We start from the raw sequence: 7,324 nt of genomic DNA, 5'->3' as shown, positions 1-7,324 counted from the left end.
TTTAATCCTCACCCAAAGAGATGTTTTTCATTGATTCTAGAGGGAAACAGGGAGAGGGGGGAGAGAGAAACATCAATGTGAAAGAGAAACATCGATCAAAAGCCTCCCTTTGTGCCCTGCCGGGGGATCAGACCCACGACCCTTCAGTGCACAGGACAATGCTCTAACCAACTGAGCCACACCAACCAGGGTACAATATATCTTTTTTTAAAATCTTGTTTTAATTTTTAAATTAGAGTTGGCATACAATATATGTTTTAGGTATATAATTCTGTGATTAGAGAGAGAACTTAAGAAGTAATCACACCAATAAATCTAGTTACCCATCTGGCTGTAGTTGAGAGCCAGATTAACAGTGGATTAAACCAGGTGTAAATTTAATTCTCTTGTGTGTAGCTGTCCAGGGCTAGTGCGGTGGTTTTTGTTCCACATTCCTTAGGGACTCCAGCATGCACCCTCTACCCCCATAATATGGACCAAGAGCTAGAGCTCCAGTTACATTTTTTTTTCTCATCTAGTGAAGACCTGTAAATTTTATATCTGTAGTTTCTGAAAATATTTTAATTTTCAGAGAACAGGGATAAATTTATATTTCTGTCCTGGGTGGTCTCTGAATGAGCCTTTCAGGCAGTGTTATTAAAAATATTTTGCCCTAGCCTAGCCGGTTTGACTCTGGATAGAGCAGCCTGCAGACTGAAGCGTTCAGGGTTTGATTCCCATCAAGGGCACATACCAGGGTTGTGGGCTCTATCCCCAGTAGGGGGCGTGCAGGAGGCAGCCAATCAATGATTCTCATTGATGTTCCTATCCCTCTGAAAAATATACCTATTTTTTTTTAAATTCCTAATCTAAAGACATCTTAGTATTTTCAGTCCAAATTAATTCTATAGTATAAATAGCCTACGCTTTTTTCTGTTCTAAAACTACATTTTTTTCAGGTTCTTAAGGTAAGTACTTTGTAATATTCTACAATATCACCCCATCTTACCTCTCATGATATTATAGACTTATCACTTCAAACCTAAGCTTTTTCCACTTACTAGCCTATATGTCGTCGTAGTTGTAAGTAATTCATATTTTGTGACATTAGGACAGCTGATAATTTTTTTTGAGTCACTTTGAATTTAAATTATTTTCCATTAGTAACGTAATTCTTTTGCCTTATTTCCATTTTCCTCGAGGTTTTTAGGCTCAAATTTTACTTTTTGCTCATGAAGACATTTATGACAACAAATTATGTGCATTCGAGATCAGTTATTAACCGTTGTTAACTTAATCCCCTTTAAATCTTTAGAGTTAAATACCGATACAGCACGTGAACATTTCCCACGTGCTGGCGCGGGTACCGAAAGCTCCCAGGACTCAGGAATGAGCAAGGCTCAGCGCATGGCCTCGCTCGGTGGAGAGGGGGCCCCCCGGAGTGTCCGGCAGGTGCAGGGGGGCCCTAGGGAGACGGGGAGGGGGCTGGGGGGCCCGCGCTATGGGCTCAGAAGAGGAAGCCGAGGGCGTCGTCCACTTACCCGCTCCAAGGTCTCACTCTCAGTTCTGCCGGCTTCTGACTTGTCATTTCACCCGGTTCAGTAAAGAGGCCGGAGAGGGTCCTGGGTTTATCCGAGAACCGACTGAGAGCCCGAGGTGGGGCCGTCGGGTTAGGCGGGAGCGAGAGGGAGCGAACGGGGGCACCCGCGGGGGCGCCGCCGGGTTTAAATCTCCCGCCTCCCGCAACCGAAGCCCGACACCTCCGCGCAGCGGTGCGGGAGGGGGGTTGCGGGGGGGACGGGCCACGGCCTGCGGGAGCGACCGGGCGGCGTCGCGGGGTTCGCGGGCGGCGGCTGCGGGAACGGGGGCCGCGGGGACGGACCTCCGCGCGGCCGTGCGCGACGAGTAGACTCCGGCGTGGCGGTGAGTGCGCCTCCCTTGTCCGCTTCACCCCAGGCGGCACCGGCCGCGCCCTCCGCGGACCACCCGGGCCCAGCCTCTTCTAAACCCTTGGTTTCCATGGCGACGCCCCAAGGTGCAGACGCCGCGGGAGGCGCCCGCTCCGCACGCACGCGATCTCTCCGGGGCCTCGCCGGCCTCCGGCGGTTCCCTCGGGGTCCGCGGCCCTTGGGCCCTCCCTCCTGGTCCCGATCTCCTCTGGGGCAGAAACCGCAGAGAGTGGGTTTGGCGGCGCTGGTTTCCTCTCGGGGCCAACGGGGCGTCCCACCGCGCGAGCGCGCGCGGGGCCTGAGGCTGGTTTGGGTGATTTCTCTCTAAGGTGGAGACCCTTCCATTAGAGGCAAATGCTCACAGCCTGTAGGTGCTGGCCTGCTGACCGCCTTCTGCTGTGCTCATTTTTAAGTCATTATTCGCATATGTCTTCAGAAACTAAGTGGCAAGCGATGGGTACAAACAAAACATCAGTGAATGAGCGGTTTACGGCGAACAGCGGAATGCACGAGCGGGGGTGGGGGTGGGGGATGGGGTCCGCGCACAAATCTTACACACAAGGCCCTGAACCCAGCCGCACGCAGGGATCCTGCTTGTGGAAACACCGATCATCTGGTCAGGTGCCCAAATGATGTCCTTGGTCAGATACCTGATGCCCTGAGAAAGATGGAGAGAAAAAAACCCATCCTGGCAACCGACCCTGCGAATGCCGCGGGTTTGCCGGTAGAGGGGGTGGGATTATCTAAATAGATGATCTTGAGGCACAGAGCAAAAAAGCTATTATGAACTGTAGGTCACTGTGAAATCGCTTCTTGGGAAGAAAACGATTACCCGTGGTTTTTGGTTTTCTCTAAATATTTATGTATTGATTTATTTAGATCTGAGTTAGGCAACGTACTGTAAGATGATATTACTTTAATCATCTTCACATGAATATTTATGGTAGCCACTGGTGCCTCATCCTTTAGTAGGACTTAATTATACATCTGTGGGCAAAATAATCATCTAATGGTATGTACATATTGTTATGTGACAAATTTTTAATCGTTTGATAATGGTTGTCTGTGCCTAACATACCGAGTATTCTTTGAAATGTCTGTATCTGTTTAATAGTGCAAAATTACTGTACATCTAGCCATTGAAACAGTTATGTGGAAGACTGTTTTAATTACAACTAATTATAGTTGTTGGACAAATCATTATAATTTTAGAGACAGATGAGGGCATACAGATCAGCCAGTCCAAAGTGCAAAAACTGCAAACGGCCTGGTGGGAAAACTAGGAAGCCACATTTTTATTACAAATATTTATTATAAAACAATAAAATTAATATTCTCTAACAACAGATGATGTGTAACAGACTTTTGTTTTCTTTTAAAAAATATATTTTTATTGATTTCAGAGAGAAAGAGAGAGTTAGAAACATCAGTGAAGGGAGAGAATTATTGGTTGACTGTCTCCTGCAAGCCCCCGCACTTGGGATCGAGCCCCCAACCCTAGGGCCTGGGCCAGGTTTGGTCCAGTCTCTTACTAGATCATGTCTAGAATATGGGAAAATTGTTTGAACTTTCTGTTTAGTCTTTCTGCTACTCACAAACCTTCATTGGGTCCAACCCCTAAGTATCAGTTGGTTGAACGTCATGCCATGCACCAGGAGGTCAAGGATTGGATTCCCAGTCACATACCTGGGTTGTGGGCTGGATTCCTAATAAGGGGTGTGCAGGAGACAGACAATAATTCTCTCTCTTCATTGATGTTTCTCAACAATCTTTCTATCTCTCTTTCCTTCTCCTTCCTCTCTTTGAAATAAAAAAAATAAAATAAAACAAACAAAACCAAACCTTTATTGGCTTCAAAACCTTTATTATCTGTTAGACTTTAGAGATCTCTACAATCTATCATCAATCTACCTTTCTCTTCTTTAACCAATATTTGGAATGACATTTCCTTGCCTCGTGCTATTAAAATCTCTGCTTTTCTTCAATATTTCACTCATGGTAGCCAGCACATCTGAATTCTAATCCTATTTCTGTTATTAATTAAGTGTGATATTGTTGTCAGGAGAGGAGAATAGGAGCTTTCTTACAAGTAATATATATGTGATTTAATACATAGTTTGTGTAATAACTATTTTAATGTCTCAGACTTTTTATGAACTTACTAATTCTAGTCAATTTTCAGATAAGTAAAGTTGCTACATAAAAGTGTAAGTACTTAATATATATTTAACAATAAATGAATGAATGAGTGACTCTCATCTTTGAATAAAGGCGTGCTAGTGTTGCATAGTAATAATAAATAAAATATTAAAAGACAAAATAAAAAAGATATAACTGTCCTGACAATCAAGTAAACATCTTTAACAATTATAATTGTTATACAACAATTGCCCTCCACCCCAAAGTTGAATCATTAACAAACTCTGATTCTGAGGAAATGCTGATTGTGTTTATGAGAAAATTCATGGCTTGGGAGCCAGAGTAATCAGGAATACTGCATTAATATTAAACAGCAAACCTGTCTAGTGCATTTTCCTAATTGCATTAAACAGTAATGTTATATTTAGTCAAAAGTCTTCACAGATGATATTACTCAAGGGGATTTCGGTGCTTCAGTTTGCACATTACCTTCAGTCTGTTTTGCTTGCTTTTCAGTGTTGTCACAGTAATGGGATATTATAAGTAAAGTGAGTACAGAACTGCTGCTAAAGTGAATATTGATTTGTTTTAAGATTTGTACTCTAGCCCTAGCCGGTTTGGCTCAATGGATAGAGCATTGGCCTGAGGATCAAAGGGTCCCGAGTTTGATTCTGGTCAAGGGCATGTGCCTTGGTTGCAGGCTCCTCCGGGGCCTGGGCCCTGGTCAGGGCACGTGCAGGAGGCAATCAATCAATGTGTTTCTCTCACATGGATATTTCTGTCTTTCCCTCTCTCTTCCACTTTCCCTAAAAATCAATGGAAAAATATCCTCGGGTGAGGATTAACAAAAACAAACAAACAAACAAAAGATTTGTATTCTAAAGCCAGGAGATAGCTAAAAATTTAACTATTATAAAGGACAAAAATGAAAGTCTTCTATGTGATGACTGCGTTCAAGTAAAAAAAACAGACAGTACTCTTTTTAGAAATAAAGAAGATTTCTATTTAGATGATATTGTAAGGTTTGCTCCAAACTCATAATAGTCATTCAAAAAACAAACCCCAAAATATGTGCCTTGGCTAGATAATAAGATAAACATGCACCAGAAACAAAACAGAAAGACAAAGTGGTGAGCGGTGCTACAGCGGGTGGGCTGAGCTCTCACTGGAAGAGTGGGCCCTGGCACCTGGGTGTTCAGTCCCTGCAGGCTAGTGGAAATGAGATGTTCCCCATGCAACGTTTCTTCAACTCGCTGATTACAGAAGCAGTAGTTCAGATATCGCTGTACCAGGGCCCCTAACATATCAGTGTAATACACTGTGGAACCCCCCGAAAGTGAAGTAGGGAAGACTTCATAACCACTAGATAAGGAGGAATAACCACAGAGAAGAAAAAGGGAAGAAATTAACCTGCACTCATAATAAGCCTGCAAAATTTAGCCAACAGAATCAAAATTTGAAACAATAATTCACTACAAATGAAAATAATTTTATGGAAAGTCTAAAAATTCTATACACTTAGGGTACAAAGAGAAAAATTATGGAATAAAAGCCATTTAAAAGGATAAGAAATTAGGAGAATATGAAGAAGAATCACTTAGATATCTTAGATTTTTTTTAAAGAAAGTCACTGAATTAAAAAAAAAAAACAACTCAAAAGCTGGGATCAACTCTAGACTGAGCAGAGTTGAAAAGAGAATTCATAAATTGGAAGATTGTACTGAGGAATCTATTAAAAAATATAGCACAGAGACACATATAAAATGAGCCATTAAGACATATAAAGAATAATACCTAATAGACTCAGATAAAAAGAAGAAATTATGGCTGAAAACATTTGAGGGGACAGTAGCTCTCTAAAATATTTAAAGGGGAAAATAAAGTTTATTTTAAAGGAGGGACAGTTTGAAGGAGAAGGGGAGAAGGAGAAGGGGAGAAGGAGAAGGGGAGAAGGAGAAGGAGAAGAGAAGAGAAGAGAAGAGAAGAGAAGAGAAGAGAAGAGAAGAGAAGAGAAGAGAAGAGAAGAGAAGAGAAGAGAAGAGAAAAGAGAAGATAGAAGAGAGATAATCGCTTTGTTGTGCCACTTATTTATGCATTCATTGGTTGATTCTTGTATGTGCCCTGACCAAGGTCAAAACCACAACCTCTATCATCTGATATATCAAACCAGCAAGGTTTGGTTTTCTGCCCAACCTGTCCCCAGTGGCAAGCGTATATAGATAGCATTGCCCTCAGTCAAAAAAACACAAATATGCAAATGTCATTGTTTGCAAATTTACCCACCAGCTAACGTCCTCCCCTTGCAGGGACTGCCTGCGCTCTGCAGGTAGGATAGCTTCCAGAGAGGAAAAGGAAGACGAAGTTTATTGCTCTCAAACCCAGTCAGATAAGTGACTCTTTCTTCCCACCAAGGAGATAGTGAGGGAGTGGAAAGAGGCCAGGAGAGTACTGCCTGAGCTCCATCCGCATGAAGTTGAGGGAGGGAATAGATGTTCTCTTCTGATCCTCCCTAGATTTTGTTCTCTTCATTGATAGGGCCTAAGCCTGCAGTCCACTTAGGAAGAGATCAGTAGTTTGTCATGCAATTGGACTGATCCTCACGCTAATAACAATCTTGGGTGGGGGAACTAATCAAGAGCAAGTCGAAGGCAACCAAAAGCGAGAGAAATTGGAGGGGAAAGAGGAACTGCAAGTTTTCCCTCAAGACTATGATAATGCTGCTTGCTCTGTCTAATGCTGTCTAATGCATTATAACAACATCATACTGTTTGCTGTTTTAGGTGGATCCCAAATAGCATACAGTTGGATATAGTATTTTGTTTTTTATGATTTAAGGTTCTTTGACTTTAAGAGGAAGTTTGCATTTATCATACTAAATAGTGTAATTGTTCTTATTTTGTCATCTTAGTTTGTACTGTTTTATGTTGTCTTATTCCTGTTTTTCCCACCCTGCTTTTGCTAGTTTTTCTTGTTTTGCCCCTAGTAATTTATAAATTAGTAATTTATAAATGAATCCTATTTTTATTTAATTAGTAATTACTTTTAAAAAAAGAAAGTGAACCTCTATTTCCTTACCAACATTAAGAATACATTAGTATCAATTGATTCCCTTGGAAATAATGAGTCACATACTTTAGTACCTCCCTTTGTCCTACTTCCCACCATTTATCAGAATAATTTGGGCTTTAAAAACTATTATTATTTCTTTACTTACTTCTCCTTAAGGAACACTTTTTCACAAGTGCCTTTCCTTATAT

The sequence above is a fragment of the Myotis lucifugus genome, unplaced genomic scaffold (assembly GCF_000147115.1).
Source record: "Myotis lucifugus unplaced genomic scaffold, Myoluc2.0 scaffold_3, whole genome shotgun sequence".
In the NCBI taxonomy this organism is placed as follows: domain Eukaryota; kingdom Metazoa; phylum Chordata; class Mammalia; order Chiroptera; family Vespertilionidae; genus Myotis; species Myotis lucifugus.
The sequence above is the reverse complement of the archived record's forward strand: the minus strand, read 5'-3'. Positions refer to the sequence as shown.